The sequence below is a fragment of the Sciurus carolinensis genome, chromosome 5, assembly GCF_902686445.1.
Source record: "Sciurus carolinensis chromosome 5, mSciCar1.2, whole genome shotgun sequence".
NCBI lineage: Eukaryota > Metazoa > Chordata > Mammalia > Rodentia > Sciuridae > Sciurus > Sciurus carolinensis.
This window is the reverse complement of record NC_062217.1, coordinates 158,242,001-158,265,187: the sequence shown is the minus strand read 5'-3', so window position 1 is coordinate 158,265,187 and position 23,187 is coordinate 158,242,001. Positions and strand designations below refer to the sequence as shown.

Sequence of the window (23,187 nt, the reverse complement as noted above, 5' to 3'; positions counted from 1 at the left end):
TCTAATAATATGTAAACAGTGCATTCAAAACTACAAAACACTGGTGAAAGAAATCAAAGACCTAAATACAGAAATATTGTCTCTTACATTTTCTCTTAAAAGTTTTATAACTTTTTCACATTTAGATCTGAATCATTTTGAGATAATTTTGTATAAGGTATGAGATTTATATACCTTATACCAAAGAAGTCAAGTTACTCCAACATCATTTCTTGAAAGGCTGTCTCCATTGCATTTCTTTTGCAATGTTGTCAAAAATTAGTTGGACAATACCAAATGCTGACAAGGACATGGAACAACAAGAACTGTTTCACCACTGGTGTGAATGCAAAATGATAAAAGCCAAGTCACTTAGGCTGTCTCTTACGAAACTAAACATATTCTGGTACAAATTACTGTCCTGGTATTTACCCAGATGAGCTGAAAACTTACATCTATATAAAAACCTACACACAAATTTTCATAGCAGCTTAATTTTTTATGGTCCAAACCTGGAAGTAACCAAGATGTTCTTTAATAGGTGAATAGAAAAACTGTGCACATCCATACAATGGAATAAAACTTAGTGATTTAAAGGTATTAGGATCTGAAAATAGAGGAAAACTTAAGACACTCTAGCTAAAAAAAAAAAAATAATAATAATAATAATAATAATAATAATAATAATATGAAAGGCTATATACTGTATAATCCTAACATGACATTCTCAAAAAGACAAAAGAAACTATGTAGATAGTTAAAAAAAAAAAAATCAGTGATTTGTAGGGGGTTGGGAGAGAAGGGAAGAATGAGTAAGTGGTGCACAGGAGTTTTAGGACATAAAACTATTCTGTATGATACTTTACTGGTGGTTTCCTCATATATCAAAACTCATAAGTAGTACAGCACAAAAAATAAACTTGGACTTTAGTTAATGATATGGTATCAAAGAGTTAACAGATATGACACCCGAAGTAAAGTCCTTAACGGGGAAAAAACCAACAGTTGGATTTCATCACAAAACTTTGTACAGTGAAGACTCAATCAAGAGAGCAAAAAGATAAAACTACAATCTGGGAGTTCTATATTTGCAAATCACAAGTATGACAAAGGAGTTATATCCAGACACATACACACACACAATCTTTTTTTTTAAACTCTTAAATAAGACAACAATCTATTCAGAAAATAAGTAAAAATTTAACAGAGATGCCAAAGTAGATATAAATGTCAAATAAGCTCAAGCAAAAATGTTCAACATCATTAGCCATTAAGGAAATCCAAGTACAGATACCACTAGTTGAGCTAAAATAAAAACACTGATACAATAAGCTGGTGGAAGTGTACAGAAACTGGATCTCTCATTCACAAACATGTAAAATGGCACAGTCACTCTGGAAAATATTTTGAAAGTTCCTCCTAAAGTTAAACACATTTATCATACAACCTAGTAATCTCACTCCTGGGTATTTCTTCTGGAGGAATGAAAATTCAGGTTCATACAAAAACCTGCATTTACATGTTCATTGCAATCTTATTTGTTAATACTTCAAAGCTGGAAACAAACCAAATATACTTTAATGGGAAAATGATGAGTAAACTGTGGTTCATTCAAGAACTGGCACATTAGTCAATAAAAAGGGATAAACTACTACTGCCCCCCAACTTAAGATGGATCTCACTATGCTACATAAAAAAGCCAATATCAAAAGGTTACATCCTGTATAACTCTGTTCATATACTATTCTTAAATGACAAAATTAAAGTGATTGACAATGAGTTAGTGGTATAATGACTTAAGGCTGAAGTGAAGGTGTGATTATAAAGGTAACACGTGAGAGTTTCTTAGAAGAGATGAATAGTTTTGAACTTTATGGTAATGTTTATAAGAATCTATACACATGATCAAGCCTAATAGAGGTATTCACTTCTACAGGTGAGAGGAGAATGCAAACCAAGGCTATACTTTGTGATTTAGTTCACAGTATTGTACTAATATCAATTCTGGGATTTCAGTAATTGTAGCATAGTTACATAAAATGTAACAGGAGAACTGTTTTTACAAATATAAATCTAAAATTTCAAAAAACTGTAAAAACAAAAAAAACATACAATGGACCAATCTACAATATGTAGTTATAAAGAAGCATACTGTGCCAGACTCAGTAGCATACAACTATGATTCCAGCTACTCAGGAAGTTAAGGCAGACAGATTTCATGCTCCAGGCCAACATGGGCAATCTCAAAATAAAAATTAAAAGGAAAAAAAAAAAAGGCTAGACATGTAAATCAGTGGTAATGTCTGCCTAGCATGTTCAAGGCCATGAGTTCAAAGCCCAGTGCTAAAAGGGGAAAAAGTGTGTTAATACATTTGAAATAAGTAGAATTTTAAAAACCATTTTTTGGAGGGAAAACATTTTAATATATGTTTTAAAAGAGTAGCAATTCAAATAAGCAGGGAAAAGTCTTCTCTCAATCAGGTTCAATGTCAGATAAAAAATAACCATGCTCACAAATGCCAATTTGTAAAGGCACATATTTTGTTCATACTACCAAAAAAGAAGGGTTTTATTTTCCTCAAGAACAAATACATACAAATATACTTTAGTGAACACAATGATCATTCATAAAATAATGGTGAGTATATCAGGAATATACTAACATACATTCCACTATCTTCCAGACAAGGCTAAAGATAATTAGAATTGGTTCAAAAGCTGGGCTATTACATCAAAATACTCTAACTCCATTTTTATTTGCCATTAAATCTAGTATAAAATGACTTGGCTTTTAGTTTTTAAAAATTTAAGTTAGAGTAGAATAAAGAAAAATATTTGTGATACTGTCATAAATGCTACAATGACCTTGAAGGTATAACTTGTCAATATACAGGCAAGTAGTGTTATGGTGATGTGTCACACCATTGCTTCTTTGGAATCCAGGGGTCACATTAAAAGGACACAATTTCAAACAGTTTCCTTCCTTGGAAATAATTTCGATGCTTTGTAATTCAATTGTTTAACATTTAAATACCTCCCTACCATGACATATTTGATGTACACTACTGTAAAGTTTTTGTTTTTGTTTTTTTAAAGGCTGGGGTTGTAGCTTAGTGGTAGAGCACTTGCCTAGCACACGTGAGGCACTGGGTTCAATTCTTAGCACCACATCTAAATAAAGGTCCATCGACAAAAAAAAAAAAAAAAAAAAAAAAAAATTTATAATTTTAAAAAGATGTACACTATATAAAAAATAATGGGTAAATAATTTACAACTAAATCATGCCTGTGAGGAGAGGAACTACAGACTATTTTATAGCACAGTTCTGGTAATACGTATTTAAAAAAATGCAATCACAAAAATTTTTATCTACTTGGGTATTTTTATAATGGGACAAGTATGGAAGATACCAATAAGACATAGGTAAACAGTTCCTAAATAGTAGTCCATAGAAGACCTCAATCAAAAGAAAATTATAATTATGCCATTCATGTATTTGACAAATATTCATTGAACTCTTCCATATATCAATATTATGCTAAGTACTGGTTCCTGCCTTCAAAGTAAATATGATCATGCTGAAAAACAACAAAGAATACTCCACAATGAGAAAATTTTTACAAGTAAGGACTGAATCAAGAACATTATGAGACAGAGAAACTAAATGAAGCTTAATTTTTCAGGATTGTGAATAAGATGAAGCTGCTGTTGAGAAAAGGATTTTTACTTTGTGTTGTACATTATATAATTTTCAACAAATGTACAGTGACATATCTGAGTAAGTTTCACTGCCCCCAAATTCCCTGTGCATTTCCCACCTATTTGTATCTCCTTCCTCCCTCTCTGATGAACCCCTGGCAAAATATTTTTCAAGTCCCTAAATTGTGCTGAAAAGATGTGCAAAGCACTTTATCCATAATGTCTTGCTCACTGAGAAAAGTATAGTTATAATAGTTTTTGCCACTTTTCTGGAAGCGATGTCTACATAATAGATGGAAGACTGCTTTTTTAACTATAAACTTGAAACTTTGAAATTTATTCATTATTTCTGATAATCACTAACACTCATACCTATCTTGGTGTCAGTCACAAATGATACAACTGTACAAGTTTGTACTTGCAGCTATTATATTCATGATGATGTGTATATACACGTTTTTATTCTTATTTTCTAGTATTGTGCCTAAGCATTTGCATATTCACATGCAAAATACATAATTCTTCATTGTTTTCTAAGAACCATTGTGCCTAAGCATTTACATGACACAAAACATTCTTCTCATGTCTCTTCTCAATTACTTAGAATATTATACTGATTTTAATTAGGATACTATTATTTCAGAAAACAAAGTGTAACAAAATATTTTCATATAAATATGTCTGAAAAAAAATTAGGTCTGATGTACTTGAGAACCACTAAAAACAAAAAGTTATCAGAGAAGATCAGAATAATTCAAGAGATGTTTTAGAGAAAATCAAAGCAGGGATGAATGGGAATTGGGGGGAGGGCAGAATCCACAATATCTGAGCTGCTGGCTTAAGAAATTAGGTAATCAAAATGGATATCCAAATTAAGGAACATAAAAAAAGAACAAAGTAGCCTTTACGACAAGTTTATACTAAAGTTCTAAGTCAGGTCAATATTTGAAAATATGAATTCGAAATAAATGTCTGAGCTAGAAATATCTCCAGCTTTGGAGTCAACAGCAAAGGTCTGAGATGAGAATATCAAAAAAGAGCATGCAGAAAGATAACATACTAATACTTTGGGGAAGATAAACATTTAGGGATGGACAAATGAAGAAATATTCATAAAGAGAGATATACATGAACTAGGAAAAAATATTGTCAAAGCAGCAGCCAGTTCAGCTAGTTGAATTTTAGTAGTAGTAGTCAAAAGGATCTAACATACTAGCAAAAAACTTAGGATCTTTTTCCCTTTCAAACAGGAAATTAGAATGGACTTCAGTTGCAGACAAGTTTATTTGGGAACAGGAGGAACTGGAAGAAGTTAAGGGTGATTAACTCAAATTACATATAGCATCATATTTGCTTGGCAAAGTAAAAGCAAATTAATCTGCTGAGAACAAGAGAGGTAGGGTTTTGGAAGAAGTAATGAAAATACAGACCAGAGGCAAATAAAATTAGAGTATGATAAGTTTGGCGCTACTAAAAATTAATCCTAATCTCCAAAGCTGCAGGTTTTTTCTGATGGTATTTGGAGATCAAAATTGTATTCTTAATCTAAAGTTGAGATTTAGAGGGTAAGTGTGAAGAAAAATAAGGGAACACACAATAGAGTTAGGGTAGTAAGGAGAAAAAAGTGAACTTATAAATTAATAGTTTCTTAGACAACTGACAGCAGGAGAGATCAAGAAATTAAAGTAATGACTTGGAAATGTGGTTGTACATGTTTTACTGTTTATTTAGGAATCTAATGTTCTTCCAGAAATATATACACACAACACTAACACAGGCCAGTTTAAAAAATCATGATGAAATGTCACTATACAACAGAGCACATACAGAAAAAAACAGTAATACCAAATGCCAATACAATGTGGAAAAACTATCATACATTGCTGGTGGGAAGGCAAAACACGGGGTACAGTCAGAACAGAAAACAGCAGTTGCTATACTTATAAAACTAAACATACTCACTACAACTTAGCAACTGTACTCCTTGACATTCATCCCCAAGAAATGAACACTGATATTCATGCAAAAAATCTGTACACCACTATTCAAAATAGTTTAATTCATAATGATAAAAACTAGAAACAACTCAAATATCCTTCAGTGGATGAATGGTACATCTACACAAAGAAACACAATGGTAAAAAAGAACTAACTATTGATGTATGTAAGAAACTTGATCTCAAGGGCATATGCTTAGTAGAAAAGTCAATCTCAAAAGTTTACATACTTTATAATTTCTATACAACTTTCTTGAAACAAAACTATCGAGATTAAGAGAAAAGTGGTTGCCAGGGAATAGGGACAAGGTAGGGGAGGAGGAGTTGACTTACAGTAATAGAACCATTCTGTATCTTGACTGTGAGGGTTGTTAAATGAATATATATGGGGTAAAAATACATAGAACTATACACATACTCAATGAATACATGAAAAAGTGGGGACAAAAACGGAGTAAGTTGTATTAGCTAGTTAGCAGTGTCATACTGTCAATTTTCTAGTTTTGATATTGATGTTTTACTATAATTATGTTAGATGACAATATTGTGAGAAGCTGGGCAAAGTATCACTACTTCTAAATAATAAAAAGACTGATAGTCTTACAGATTACATTGCAGTTAAACTTCATGAAATTATTTGTCAAGTTCTGATGTAGTATCAGAGAATACCTTCAGTTATCTGAAAAGGTTGACCAGTGGTCAATGATTTAATTATTCACACTTATGAAGTGCTCATGAGCATCCTGGTTTGAATATATCAAGGCTGCACTGAGAGAGAATGTGTGATATCTACACTTCTTTCCCCATACCTTAACCCATGCACCTATTTCACATGACTGTTCCTGGGTGTATCCTTTATAATAAACCAGAAATTAAAGTGCCTTCCTAAGTTCTTTGAACTGTTCTAGCCATTCACTGAACTTGAGAAAGGTGTTTATAGCCAGTTGGTCAGAAGTACAGGTGATCCAGCCTTGTGATTGGTGTCTAAAGTGGGAGCAGTTTTTTGGCCCTGAACTCTTTAACTTCTGGATCAGACACTAATGACAGGCAGCGTCAAAAGTGAATTGTAAGACACCACTTGGTGGGGGGAAAAATACTCCCACACATTAGGTGTCAGATTGTTGTTGAGTAAAAACAGTTCGCACACATCAAAAATCTAGAAACACATAGGACGTGAAAAATATCAAATTTAGGGTATTAGTGTCTCAGCTATAGTTAAGGGTAAAGAAGGGTAAGGTAGTATGCTAACCCAACATTTGTTAAGTAGTTTCCATAAATTCAGTCCAAAGTTATGTTTACATTTTTAAGCAAATGCTCAAACTGAGTTCCTCCTCAAACTGTCTGAATGATTTAGAAAGACCTCTTCACTAGTAATATATATATTATATTATATTTCTATATTATATATTATTACTCTTTGATTTAGAAATTTCAAGACTAGAAATACAGACAAAAATACTCAGATACACAAAGATATATGTAGGAAGAAACTCAATGCAGTAATATGTTAGGAAGAGATAGGACAGGGCACAAACTGAATGTTTGACAACACACTACTGAATAAATTACACTTCATCTGTTCTACAGAATATTATGTGGTCATTAAGAGGGCCAGGGATATGGCTTAGTAGTAGTCCTCACCTAGTACATCCAAGGCCCTCGGTTCAATCCCCAGCACTGCAAAAAAAGGAGAAGGAGGAGAAAACTGTAAAACTTAAAAAGCAGGCCACAGAACAAAAGAATTCAGAACAATGAACTTATCTGTACTTCAACTATGAACTCAGCAAAAAGAAGAGAAAGAAATAATTTAAATAGCACTATTTTGCCTTTCCATTAAATCTAAAGTAAGAATATGTAAATTATTTTTCAGGATACCAACTCATTTGCAAAAACATATTTACAAATTACTCAAGAGACCAGGTTGAGTGGGTGGTAATGGTTTCCTAAATTGTTCATGGAAAAAATATGAATTACTTGAAGGCAACAGAAAAACAGTAAATAACCAAGAGAGGAACTGATAAAAAACACAGGAAACAAAGGTGACAAGAAATAGTAAGAATTGGTAAATTGGAATGTTCATAAATTTGCTGTAATACCTAAGCAACACCTAAATAATTTACTAACAATCTCTATAAAATTATACAACTATATAAATCACTGTATTTACATATACTATATATGCAAAATTGCATTAAAATCTTGCAAAGTCACATGGAATATACTTTATGAGCATTTACAGAATTTTGAAGAGGCTTTTTTATTTATAGACTGTTATCATTACGTGTTGATCTTGGGACCTAACTTTCAAAAATATGTCTTCTTCATAATATGATTGATTTGGGGTTTTTTCCTTTAAAAAAATAAAAAGTATAAACTTATGTGAGAGTTACACATCAATGTAAGAGCACAGAAGAAATAAAATAATACACACCAAATGTAACTGTTTAACCTCTCCCAGGAAAAGACATGGGAATTGGGATGATGAGAGAGATGGGGAAGGACATGGCAGGGCATACAGTGGAATAAGGTAAAAAAATTTGAGGCCAAATTCTAAAAGGCAATACTAAGTTAAAAGGGTCTGTACACTGCCACAAATTCTACATCTAGGATTTTATGAGTACTATTATCAAGGACATCAATGAAACATGTATCTTGATAATCTTCAATCTGCAAGGGATAATGTATCTCTAAATGAAAATCACCAAATGAGTATGTTCTCTGACTGGCCTAGAAGGAATTGTATGTCCACATGTGTCAGTTTGCCAGAACTCAGGAAAGACAAACCTGTTTTACAGCCTTCAGTTAAACTCTTTCCCAAAAAAGCAGATCTCCACTCCCTGTTTTTACCACCCTGCTGCCCTACCCCATCCTAATAGTATAAAATTTGCTACCTCAGCTCAGACAGGAGAGTTTACTAACTACTTTCACATAATTAATTTGATTTCCAAAACAACTCTTAAGAAGCAAGCACCCCAGGTAGCAGTATTTCCATTTAACAGATAACCAAGATTTAGGGAAAATATTTGCCAAACAGTATGATATGAATCTGACAACAGTATTTGCAGCAGTAAAAAATAATTATTGAGCAATTGCTATATGCCAAGCACTGTGCTAAGTGCTTTTAGCAGTCATTTCATTAAGTTATTGAAGTAACTGAGGCAGATTAAGATCCATTTGTAGATGGGGAAACGCTGAATAATCTATCTAAATGATCGAAGATATAGTCACGACAGTCATGAGACTTATCACCTACAATGAGATGTGCCCCCTCTATTACAGAATACAATAAGTAAATATAATCATGTAAGTAAGCTAAACTGGACACATGAACCAAGAAAAATGTTTGACAGAAAAAGATTTGCAAAGTTAGAATTGCTTTCTATGGCTTAGGGAAAAAGAATAGCCAATGGAATACAGAAAACTCAAATATCTATTTTTTTAAAAATTATTTTTCCCCCTCAACTCAGTCTGGATCCTAAAGATCACACTAATAGTTTACTGATCATTCTGGCATTTAAAAGAGAAATGTCTTTCAATAGTACACTTGTATCAAATGCATAATTCATATAAAGTACAATTACTTTGTACTAAATGGTATCTTTCTGAAAAGTATGCTAAAAAAAGTGTTTTATAAATTTAAGTTCAAAACTGTAGATATTAATTCTAATCATTTAAGTGCACTTGTCTCATAGAAGAATATATAGATAAATCTTTCCATAACTAACTACTAAGAAGTGATGCAGCTCAATTCAGAAAAGAATTGAACTCATCTAACCTTGGCCCTTGCACCTCTTAAGCCCTGATTATTCCTTAGTAGTAAAACTGGTAAGGATACATACTTATTTTTTAAAACTATTCTCTTATTGGGAGGCAGGGTGCACTCAGAGACAAAGGTTTGAGGAAAGAGAGAAGAGAAAAAATAATTTAGATAAGTGAGGAGGGAACTGTATGTCCAGCAGCTTACATGGGTTCTTATTAAATTTGACTCCTCTCATACTCTTAACACCAAGGTGATTCAATCCTTTCCCTCAATTCTGTTAAATGGAGATATCATTAAGTTAATTTCCATCTCAAAAGGAATGTGCTTAAAAGTAAAATAGAAAAAAGAAAATGCAGTAAAAAGGAAAAAAGTTAAATTCCTTGAAAAACTGAAATGTGATTTGAGCAAAAACTATTTCCAGGCCTCAATATTTTTATATGAAAAATAAGCATAGAGAGTACATGATATGACTTCATAGGTACCTTAAAGCACTAAAATTCCTACTACTAACTCTTAGTACAAAGTAATTAAAAAAAAAATAGTTTTCAAAGATGAAAATTTTATTACATAGTAGGCAATGAAGAATTACATTCAGTATGGAAGATCAATTCTAATAAAATTCTTAGGATTATAGAAAAAAACCTTGGATAATAGAAGACACCAGCATTATTAAATGTTCCAAGTATATTTATATACTGGGACATTTTCATACTTAAAAGTATATTAGGTCCCCATGGCATTAGGTAATCCTAATTGTCATGCAAACCCATATTTTGGAATACCCTAACAATATGTTAATCTGAAACTATTCTAATACATTCTCAATATTTCCAAAAATGTATTTCTATAACTTCTATTTCCAATGGTCAAAGAGATTTAGGATAAGATGTGTTGCAAACATAATTATACATTGCCTTTAAAGAAGAAATTATTTGTGCTCTTTATATTCTTTACAGGGGACATTAATACATTATATACATGATTTCTCAAATTTATTTAGGTAACAAAACCTTTTCTGAGGAATATCTATTAATCTCTCAATGTTTTAGGTGTTCACAGTTCAATTTAGCAGCAAACACAGGTCACTCAAATTAGAACACTGATAGATTTTTACACAATCACTAAATATTTGAGATTTTAAAAACTATGAAATTATCAATAACTGAAGGGACAAAGACTTAAAATTAAAATCTCCAATAATCTACCAAACATTAAAATATTCTGTGAGGTTGTTAGATATACTTTTATATTTGTAACTAAGAAAGTAATATAGTCAGTCACATAGAAGAAATGAAGCAGGAAAAATACTTCTCTCAACTGCCACCCTGCTCTTGCTAATGCAGAAAAGATAGGTAAAATGGAACTGAACCAAATGAATACATTGAAATCAGAGAATAGAAGATTTTCAAACATTTATTTTAATAGGGTCGTCAAGTGAAAAAAATAAATTGACTTTTTCCTTCGAAAACAAAATGCCACTCAGTACCAAATTATTGCATAACTATCATTATATCAAAGGTCTTAAAGTAAAACTATTCTAGGGGCAGAAGCTAGAAAATCAAAGTTCAATTTTCAGACTCAGTTGGAAGAGTAATCAACATTAAAACATACTACAGAATAATAAGCACTCTAAAACAGTGCTTAACTAGAGGCAACACAGTCTCATTCTTAATGTTTTCTAATACACAAGGCTTCATAAACAAACTGGTAAAATCAAACTCAAATGATAAAATGTGTTTTTTTTTTTTTAACTTAACGTCAGCACTTCTATTCTCTACAGTAAAATTATCTTAATTTAACAAAGCTAGACCAACAGTTCTTAGGATTTCTAGTTTGAAAATGGCAGAGGAAGGATGGCCTCCTTTTCCTCTTAAAAATTCTCAAAACAACTAGGAGAGAAGAATGAGACATAGAAACGTGAACATCATCTTCAAATAACCAGGAAACCTCTCTGATCACATTATATAAGAAGAGTTGCCAAATGCAGTGAAAATAATGAATGCTAAAAAATCTCAAGCCAGAGGGATAGCTGCAAGCTTCAAATTTAAAGACTATCATATCAGTTCACTTAAAGTACACGACAGTCAGAACAATAAACCCAGCAATCCCTGGCTTGGGTCATTTGAAGCTTTCACAGACCTCATTTGGTACCACTCTGAGATCCTTTCCCTAAGAAAAATAGGTACAAACTGATCAAGATAAATACTAGTAAAATCAGTATACTTCAAAGATTTAAAAAAGAATCCTTTGAGAATCTAGGCAAAAGCACTACTACATAAAAAGCAGAGAAAGTTATCAATGTTAAAAAAAATCAGTGGAAAGTTATACTCCATGTATGTATAATACGTCAAAATCCATTCTACTGTCATGTATAAAAATTTTTAAAAAGGAAAAGAAAAAAATCAGTGGAGGAATACCTAGAGTCCTCTGTAAAAAAGTACACCTCAAAATTTATGCCCAGTCTAACTATATAATTCAGTATAAAAACACCATTAAAATATTATTGAATATGCAAAAACTCAAGAAATGCTATTCCTGCTATTCCTATAAACTGCTTTAGGAAAATACTAGATGATAAAGTTCACCCATGCAACAAATAAGAAGTTACGACCAAAAAAAAAAAAAGTTTTAAGCATAATCCATTTAACTATTGGTCTAAGATTTAAGAAAAGATATGGTTATGGCTGCATAATAGAATATAATTGTTACAATCACTGACAATGTTGTATAACCAACAAAAATTGAAGGAATAAATGGCCTGAGATATGTGACATCTTTATACTGTACTGCTTTACACATTAAGTATACCTCTATTGTTATAACTTTATCTCAATCCATTGGCTCTGAAACATGAAGAACTAAGCATGATGCCATAATACAGATCACTAACTACACCCACTAAAAGAAAGTCTCAAGTCAAAAAACAAAACATAACTACATAAGACTCCCTTACTCCAAAATTTGAAAGGATGAAAAACATGTAGAGACTATCTACATATTCAAAATGATGCTGGCATTACTCAGGCACAAGGATTTTGATAGAAGCATACTTTGGAACAATACATGGAAAAACCAATATGTCCACCAACAATGACCTGCTTAGATTAAAATTACTTTTTAAAAAAAAAAAGTTAGTGTTAACTAGAACTCTATGTAGATTTTTAAAAGAATGGGGCAACAACTGAATCAGTACTAGTTCTCCCTTATTCAGTTTTGTTTTTCATGGATATTACAATAAACCATAATCCTAACAGATTAAATAAAAAATTCCATAACAATTTATAAGTTTTAAGCTGTGCACCTCTCTAAACAGTATGATGAAATCTCACACAATTCTATTTCATCCTACTTGGGATGTGGAATCCAACATATCCACACAATTCATGCTACTGAAATTAGCTCAGTTATCACATCTACTGTCCTACTGTAATAACTGTTCTATTTTATTATTAAATAGTATTAATTTCTTACTGTGCCTAATTTATAAATTAAACTTTATCATAATATGTAAAAAAAAAAGTTTATACACACACAGTATTACCCATGTTCCAAGGGCCTTGGAACATACCCATTCAGATAAAGGAAAACGACTGTATAGCAGCAAACAGCTAAAGTGAGGATTCCACCCAGTCTGCTGGAGTTTGGCTCCACAACTAACATGCTACTTAAGTTTCTGTGCCTTGGCTTCCTCTTCTGTGACAAGGCAATAATGTTACCTATTTCTCAAGATTGTAATGAAGATTAATAATGCTGAAATGCTTATTAAATATATAAACATTTCTAGAACAGAAAAAGTACCATATGTTAAATATTATAGCTAAATGAGAAAAATCTGAGCTCTAAAGAGTATAGTATGCTTACCATTTATGAAAAAATGTACATGTGCAAATTTAAAAATACAAACATTTATAAAATATCTGTGGAAGAATAGATAAAACCAGCAGTGGTTTCCCAGGAACAAACACTAGGCAGAAGTTGTTTCAAAATCAAAGAGATTTTCTTTACATTATCTGCTGAATGTTGTACTAGAAGCATGCACTGACCAAAAGTGAGTACATAAACCTTTAAAAACCTCAAGGAGCATGCACATGTCTGTAATTGCAGCTACTCAGGAAGCTGAGGCAGGAGAATTGCACCCAAAGAACCTAGAAAGGTGAAGGGAAGCCACTTTTCCCTTCTCTACAATTATCTATGTAACTATTACTCATGTACCCAAGAGTGAACAGTATAAAGCAAGAGAAATAAAATGTGGTTCCTATTTTAGATTATAAACACTAAGATGACTACAACAAAGTATTTCCAACTTAAAAATGATTTTTTCTCTTTTTGTGGGGCTGGGGATTGAACCCAGGATCTTGTGCTTGACGGGCAAGCACTCTACCAACTGAGTTATATCCCAACCCCAAAAATGATTTTTAGTACTTTTAAACTACAAACAAGTCAATTACAAGTAATGCTTCATTTTTCACATATTACTAGGCCTGATTATATAATTTTTTTCAATTATATTCTCTATATAAACTATCAGAAGTCTTTGAAGACTTCTATGCTTACTGATTATCTACAATCTTGACAGTTTAGTTTTAAAATAACTTAATGTATTTTGAGTTTTAAAATTATAACATTTCAGTATTATGCTTAAGCACTCCAAAGCAAAATTATTCCTCATAAGATCAAAGAAATATTAGACAGCATGTTCAACTTAAAGAGTTAACAAGAAATTTCAACCATCAGAAGCTACTCTACTGAAAGGCAACAGACATTTTTATAATTTAACACAATAAATACAATACGACAATTCCCAACTGCTATGCATTATCTACTATCTTCTAGACGTAATGTTGCTATGGACTATTCCCTGTTATGGCTTATATTGAACTTAACACAATGTTATTTGAAATACTCTTCTTGTTATTCATCAAGAAGAAGTGATGAAGGTGTGGTCTTCATGGGATTAGTGCCCTTATAAGAAACCAGAGGTTTTTCTGCCCAGTAAGGATACAGTAAGAAGATAGCCAGCCATTCTGCAAGACAGCCCTTACCAGAAAGGGAACTGGCTGACACTTTGATCCTGGATTTTCTACCTTTAGAATTTTGAGAAATGTACTTTTTGTTTAAGCCACCCATCCGTGGTATTTTATTATAACAGTCCAAACATACTATGACAAATTCCAAAATATAATTCTCACATAGAAGCTTTGATATAAAAAATTCCATACCATAAATATGAAAATCATTTTAATTTGCCAGGAGCAAGTATACATTATTTAACTCATACCAGATAATTTCCTTCTGTTTCTGTAACATTATTTAACATTAGAGATTTTTAGTTACTCTTGGAAGCAATTCACATATCATCAATCTGCACAGCTAGTTATACAAACTGGATAATGGTTACAGTCAGGAATAAGATGTGCTAATTAGCAATTTTAAATTTTTATCACATGACTAAAATTTATGGATTATCAATTTTCAAAGAAATTGAATATAGTAAAATATAGGAAAGCTTCAATTAAACAATTTCAACTTCCTTTGATAAAACAAAAATCTTCACTATCTTCCATTTTTGTATTGATTATTGTAATAAAATATGTTTTAATTACCATACGTAAAAGAAAATGTTAAGCATAATTAAGGTTCAGTTGAGAAAAGGCCATCCAAGTATTTCATAATTTTGTATGCAGATAATTAGACACTAAAGAATTATTCACAGAGCTAACTCTAGAAGAATTTTACAGCTGACTTTTAAAGCAAAATTACTATATCACAAAAACCTTTCAACTGAAACATTTAATATTCATTTCTATGCAGTTAGTGCAGACTAAACTCCATCCCTTTTAAAATTAACAAGCTGGTAAAAGTATGTTTTAATCAAATCCCTTACAACCATATTTTCCTGAACAACAACAAAAATAAGTGGATTTTGTTTCTAATAGTTTCTAAACAATTTCAGCATCTAGTTCTCATAGACTATAATACTGCAATGTCTGGTTTGCACAATACTCTGGAGAAATACGTAAATAAAAATTTTCTCTTAAAATTTTTAAATATTGTACACAGATATGGAACTGTTTGAAACAGAATTATCAAAAATTTTTAGCAAAAATTTTTTAAGTTGTGTTTTCAAAATAGTGACTCCATTTTTTAAAAAAGTAATTATTCTAAGCCCCAAAACAATTCTTTTCATGCCTCACATGCAACCTAACAACAAATGCCACCTGACTTATGGTCAACCATTCACTGACCAGCATTTTATATCTAATCATCCTTTAGGTCCTTAGTGCCCACCACAAGACCTGACAATGTTTCACATTTCCTTGGGCTTCAATACATTTTGTTCTTGACACAAATACTCATGTTCTGTATATATTACTATAAGCTATTATGTAACAGTAGGTGGGGAAATTTTTAAAAATACTGCAGCACTACCAGCCATTTAGTATGCTGAATTCCCACAGTTGCTTAGTGGGTGTTCTGAAACGAGGCCATATTTCTAGTATTAAGAATTTCAAATTGCTACGTCCAAAGTACAGAAATAAATGTCTTCAAGATTAAATCATAAAACCTTATTTTAAACTGCCTAGTATATAAGCATCTCATTTCTATGAATTTCAAACTATAATTAACACATGGTAAATAAACCAATATTTGTTTTAGCAACAAAATAACTAGTTCTTCTACCTATCCTTAGATAGTTATAGAATTCGGAGAGCACAATATTAAGATAAAATGCAATGTATCTGAAAATGCAATGTAAAGTCTTTCAGTGAAATTTTGAATTCTATATCCCACATACATATAAACCAAAGCTGAATTAAACAATATACTTCAGGTTATTTCCTAGACACCACATAATTCTAACAAATAAGTAGTTATAAACTGTAACCAAATTTTCTTAGCGTTGGTGACCAGGAAATGCCAATAGAATAAAGCTCACTTTCTGTAACAAAAGCTGCAGCAACACCATTTTGCCATATCATTGTAACAGGTTTTCATACGACACTGACAGAGAAACACATTCAGTGACTCAGTTTTTACATGTTTCATAGCTAAGTAAACAAACACATGAATAAGTGTAAAACTATTACCTCTACAAATTGTAAGGTAGTAATATTAAACTGTACTGATTTAGTTTCTTCAGATAACTGTTTCAATTTTGTTCAATAAATACTGATGCCTACTATTTTACCTCATTAAGTAAATGTTTCCAATTTAAAAATAAAAAAGCTTTTAAGACATTAAAAGTGTTTAGCTGATGAAGAGATGCATGCCTGTAATCCCAGCTACTAGAGAGGCTGAGGTAGGAGGATCCCAACTTTGAGACAAATTAGCAAGACCCTGCCTCAAAATAAAATTTAAAAAGTCTGAAGATGTGGCTTAGTGGCATTACACCTGGATAACATGTGCAAGATCTAATATCGATACCAAAAAAAAAAAGTTTCAAATTGCATCATTTGGGATAGAAATCTTTCAGAAATACATGTCTTTTGTCATCTTTAACAAATATATCAATTAACCTGTTCTTCACGATCCTACTCATCATCATCACTGTATTAATCTATGTATAACATAAATGATGTCTTGAAAAATTCTGTTTATCACAACATTAAATTGATGTAAACTATTCCTTAAAAAAAATGTCCTGCAACTGCTTTTTAAATTTGCCTTTGCTCTTAGTTTCAACTCTCTACGGCCTCCAAGAGTAATTCCAGTCCTTTTAACATTTGTTTACCAAACTTAAAAAATTATACATCGAGTTAAAAATAAAAAGGCAGAATTCAGGCCTGGGGGGCTCTAAGTGCAGGAAATGTATGTTTAAGTCCAAGAAACAGAAGGGTATCTTTGGACTTTTTAGTGGCATGTTGAGTTTGGTGCTCTAGACTATTAATTTAAAAACTATTTTCTAATAGGAGCCTACAAGGTCTAAATACTGTATACTACAGAAAGAATTTTTAAGAAGGCATACTCGGGGCTGGGGAGATAGCTCAGTTGGTAGAGTGCTTGCCTTGTAAGCACAAGACCCTGTGTTCAATCCCCAGCATCCAAGGAAAAAAAAAAAAAAAAGGCGGCATACTCAATGCTCAACTTGAAGCTTACAGTTTAGCAAAACAGACAAACATTAAACACATCATGACAAAAATGCTCAGTGTTATAAAAGAGGAAAGGTGCCATGTGACTCTAAAAGAGGAGAACCTTTCATCTGGTGACAGTCTATAATCTCAAAAACTCAGGAGGCTGGAGGATCACAAGTTCAAGGACAGCCTTAGCAACTTAGCAAGACCCTGTTTCAAAATAAATTACAAAAAATAAAAATAAAGGCATAAAGAGGTAGCTGAGTAGTAGTGTCACCAGTCCCCAGTACCAACAAAACAAACAACAACAACAACAAAAAAAAAAAAACCACCACAAATAACAAAAACACCACACACACCACAGAGAACTAACTAGGGATATTAAAGGTCGCCCCAACGATGTGATTCAGAACTGAAGCCTGAAGAGTGTTTCAAGTTTGGCCAGGAAAGGGTACATGGGGCAATATCCAAGCAGAACCTTTAGTTTCCTAATAATCTTGAGATAAATGAAATATTTGGATAAATGCTAAGGTGTGGAAAAAATTAATTCTCAAATTTCTATAACAAAAATAATTAGGAGGATTAAAATTTAAAAGGCAGTATGAGAGAATGTTTTAAAATGGAAAACTATAGGAATCTGGCAAGGGGAAGATGACAAAGATTCTGGGACATCTGCCTCACCATGCCCTTGAAGAAATATTAAATCACACCGTGGGAATGATTACTCCATCCTCTATTTCAAAGAATATACAAAGCCTTCTACCAGGATATAACTGTTGATCATATAGTATGATTTAACTAAAGAATGAGTGGCACCATCAAGTATAAAAAAGAAATTTAATGTACTCAGAATATTTTTAAAACATTTCCATAATAAAAACTTACAAGATCTAAGGAAGTTCATAATATCACTCTTAACATGTTGCATTTTTCAAAAGAAAGTATTATTTTCATTATGATTTTGAAACATTACCCAAGTTCTAAGCCTCGGAATAGTTATGTTCATATGTTCTCTTTATTTAACTAAAATACTGATGAAAATTTCACTTAGGTCAAAGATTTAAATAATTTTAAATAGCCCCTCAATAGTAATACAGGTCTACAGTTCAAGGTCCAAATTAAATTAGGAAGACAAGAAATAACTGTTAAAAATATCAGCCTTCAATGAAAGTCTACTGCAGGTTCTAAAATATTCCAAACAGTTATTCCTCTGCAATTTTCCAAATGGACCTTAACATCTTTCTGCCCTTCACTTATCATATATATTCTCACAAGTTAGTTCAGGGTTTATCCTCCAGTAAGCACTGTCAGTTATACATGCAGTCTAAATCTTAACACACCTCAGTTTGCCAATATATACTGTTAAAGCACTTGCACACTTTACAAATAATTACTGACTTGCCCAGTTCATGCAACAAACTCTGAACTTAATGAAAAGCAAAAAAACATGATACATTTATCTCTGCATCTTCAAAGGGTGAGACACACGTGGCATTCAGTGGAAGTTGTATGACATGAGTGACTATGAAACAGTAGTTTTAAAAATTTATATGGAACAGAATTGAAAAGTTAAAGACTAAATGTAAGATGAAGGAAGTCTTGGAAGCACGAAGTGCTGCATAGCACAAAACTGAAAACTGAGAAAGTCCAAATCTAACTACTGAAATTATCTCCAAGTTCTAGAAATTTAGAAATCATTGTCAGAACAAGTTATTTTTATGTTACCTCCAAGACATCAGAAAAAATAATTTATCTTTATCAGCTGTGAAATTGCTTAATTAAAATCACAGGACTTCTACCTAGTAATGGAGAGCAGAAAGACTGCCAAAATAATTCATAAGTCTTTCAGATTCATTTCACATATGGACAAATTACTCCTTCTCTTTTAAGATCTCCTGTAATGTTTCAGCTAAAGCAGTATGTTCATTCTTTCTTATAAAACAATTCTTACCTTTTACAGAATGTACTGCTTTTTGCAATCGGTTATGATCTTCAGAGAGGTTGGAATGAGAGAAAGTGTGAAATCTAATTAGTTTTCTTATAAATCTTGATAATGGGAACAGTATACTTTCTCAAGAAGTACATATGTTATCAACATCTGAAAAGTTTATAGACTCATTCTTTTTATGTGCTTAACTTTGTTGAGTTAAAAATGCTGTTGGGAATTAGGAGAAAATATTCAAACACCATTTTACTTTAAAATAAGGCAGTTATATATCTTAGTATATTAGTTTTTCAGATATATGCATTGCCCTTCAACCTGTACTGATTAGCAAGCACATTCACATTCCATAATACACCAAGTTCAAGCATATCACAGGTCATCTGCAACCTAGAAACTTTTCAGATTTTAAAAGTCAAGTTTAGACAGGGAAGTAGGAAAATACAAAAATTTAACTATTATGTTAACAGGGAAAAAAGATCCACAGGGCACAACTTTGATACAGTGTAACATGTAAATGAAACAATCCAGAAGACAAGACTAAGCAGTCAAAATAGAGGATACAAGGACAGCAGACAGTGTCCTTACTCTATCAGCCTTAAACTAAGTCTGATGCATAATATATAATGCATGAAATATAGTTAAGTCTAACAATAAACAATGTCTACCAACCTAATATTTTTCTGGACTCATTTCTCCAGTATCACACAAGAGTACTTAATGTATCACTCTACTGCTAAATTAGAGCCAATATCTAATTCATCTACAACAAAATATTTACCAATTTCCTACCAGTCTTATCAGGAATTGTCAAGGTATTTGTTTTATATCTAATTTTCCTCTTAATTGATATTTTATAAAGAAATTCCAGAATTCTTGCACCAAATCCAAACCATAAACCTCAGAACTCACTGAAGATTTTGTCAGTTAACTTTTGATTAGTTGCTTTTACATCGTCTTGGGTTTTGTCTTGTTATAAACAAAGATTTTGTGCTGACGTTATAGCCCATCTCAAAGGGTGCTTGCCTAGCATGAGGAAGGACTGGCGTTCGAATCCCCAGCACCGTGGGATGGGGAAAAAAATTTATGCATTTTTCCCCACAAGGACACATTATTATATAATAAACTGAATTTCATTTAATATTCACCCTCCCAAAAAAATGCATCTTGGTATCTACATATATACAGTATTATGTTTTTGTCAGAAACACAATAGGGTTTATATTTGTCTCATTTTTTTTTAAAAAGTTCTACATTCAATCTGCTTAATGAACACAAGACTTCCAGAAACATTAAATAATGCTAATCTAGCATATTAAACAATCATGACCAAAATCTAACCATCTGTTGAACAAAGCATTCCAATTTTATTCACCCTTCCCCCACAATCCATACAGGTAAACTAAGGCAAAAAATATACCAATAACTATTCAGATGCCATCTTTGGAAGTATTGGTAGTTAAAAACCTAAGAAATAATCTGAACTATTAACATGTCTTTTAAAACACATTTTAAACATGAAATTGAGATTAAGAATTATTTTTGTTTGTCTTATGTTACATTTGAGCCATTTGAAAGTTACAAACCTTTATTTTTGTCTGTAGTCTATTGTAAGTGTATAATCATAATTATGAATAAATTGAAATCCAAATAAGTATAAAAGGTCTTTCATATTCAATCTAAGTTCCAAACATGGAGAAGTCATTTATGTATCTTATTCCTAAAAACTATCATTGTCACATGTGGGGGGGGGAAATCAACATTTGAAAAAAAATTCAAATTATAAGTGTAAACTTACTGAATGTTACAAATTGTGAATAGTTAAGTCTCTTCAAATACATAGTAACAAACGTAAGTGCACTGCGTGGAGAGGTAAAGGTGGAGGGAGATTAGTACCCTAATAAACTGAGGCCTTTAAGAATGAAAACTATTTTTCAGTGTTGATGACTTAGGCCAAAAAAAAAACAATAACAAAAAAAAAAAAAAAAAAAAAAAAAACACCACTTGGTTACACAAGTATATGCTAGGATTCCGAAAAAACAGTCGCTTTGGATACAGTAATCCCTCAGAGTAGATATCAGACTGCCTGACATCTATGAAGAGTTCAAGATTATACAGGTGTAAACTCACAGACGCGATAGTTATGCTGGAGACAATAGTCCACATCTGCAACCCAATTTGGTCTCGGCATCCCCAGAGACTTCGAAAATATTTTGGGGGGTAGGTAGTTAGGTTGCAAAACAGTGCTTCCTCTTTTATTCACAACACCCCCATGATGATACAAACTAACAGTCAAGAAAATCAAATCAACTGTAAGAGCTGAATTAAAAACACAAAGCATTATCTTTCCAACTCCCGATTCATTCCACCTGTTTGTAAATCCATACTTCCACAATTAACAAAACCGTCTGCTGATAAAGAAGTCAAATTAAAGCTTCGGAGTCATTATTCTTCTACCTAGGCATGGGGGAGGGGCTGGTACAAAACAATGGATACGGAGGGGCTAAGGGAAAAACCACTTTGCCCCGAAGCCCGAGGCGGTGGCCGCGGAACGGGGGCGGCGGCTGGGGGCCGGAGAGTTAGACTACTTTTCCTCTCCCCACACGTATCACCCAGAGACCGCCGCCAGGCGCGTTTAACAAGGCGGTCTGGGAGGCTACCACTCGCTTCACCTGGCAACACACCCAAACCTATTCGCCACTCTTCGCCGAAGGGTCTTCCAGAGAGGAGACCGCGGGAGCGCCTCAGGCTTGGGGGCGGGGGAGACCCCACCCCGTGCTCCCACCGCTACGCCCAGGCCCCAGCCAACCGTTTACAGGATCCAGACGCCCTCAGCCCGGCCCCGGGGCCCGGGGGGCGCAGCGGGGCAGGACGGTCCGCCGGGCGCCCCCGGCCCGCGCCCTAGCGCCGGCTCGCCCCGGCCCTGGCGTTGTCCCGGCCGCTTATTCGCCGCAGGCCGGGCCCGGGCATTGTCAGAGCCGGCCGGCTTGCCCTCGGCCCTCGTCAGCCGGCTCTGAACGCGAACCGGCTGCGAGGGCCCAACACTCCTGGCGACAGCATCCAGGAAGGCGGCGGCGGCGGCGGCGCCTCCCAGGGCCCGGTCCCCTCGGGCCTCGCCCCGGCCGCGCCGGCTCGCGCCTGTCAGGGCGCGCGGGGCTACCCCTACCGACAGCCAGCCCGACCGCCCGACGGACAGGAAGGCAGGCAGGAAGAACCGACCAACAGACACCCTCCGCCTCGTCGGCCCCGGGTTACCGTCAGGAGCCCGGACTCCGCCATCCTCCTCGCTTGCCTCCTTCCTCCCTCCTCCTCCTCCTCCTCTTTAGGAGCGACGCTGCCCAACCGCCGCCCCCCGCCTGCCCCTCCCCCACTCTCCCCGCCCCTCCACACACTCTCGCTCCGTCCGCCCCGCCCCACCCCTCCGGCGCAGGCCCGTCACTCGCTAGGGAAGAAAAATAGGCGGAGCCAGGGCCAGTGAAGCTGCCCAATCAGAATGAGGCACTAGCGCCTGCTTCCCTCTCTCCGCCCTTTTCCTTTCCTCCGCAGTTATACGCCGTCTCCCGCCCACTGGGCGCCGCTGGCTAGTCAGGCCACTGAGTAAGCCTCCGGCAGGGTAGAGAGACAACTCCTAGCCGGAAGTCACTGTTGAAGGTAAGGCAGCCATAATTGACAATGGCAGCAGGAGTTTCCTGGCTTCCGGTCTCCAACATGACGTAGATTTTTCCTTCGCCTGATCT

The 23,187-nt window shown here is 34.1% G+C and overlaps 1 protein-coding gene across 5 annotated transcripts in view; it reads right to left on the bottom strand.

The window, feature by feature from the left end:
- Shoc2 (SHOC2 leucine rich repeat scaffold protein) overlaps window positions 1-23,187 on the bottom strand; it is an 84,965-nt gene that overhangs the window by 61,396 nt on the left and 382 nt on the right. For 2 of the 5 annotated variants that reach the window (XM_047552808.1, XM_047552812.1), the window contains exon 1: window positions 22,706-22,783. The exons of 1 other annotated variant lie outside the window; for it this stretch is intronic. The gene's annotated coding sequence lies outside the window, so the exon portion shown is untranslated. Of the gene's footprint in view, window positions 1-7,317; window positions 7,354-19,459; window positions 19,478-22,705; window positions 22,784-23,187 lie in introns of those variants that run through there. 2 more of the 5 variants (XM_047552811.1, XM_047552810.1) reach the window with 2 other exon arrangements.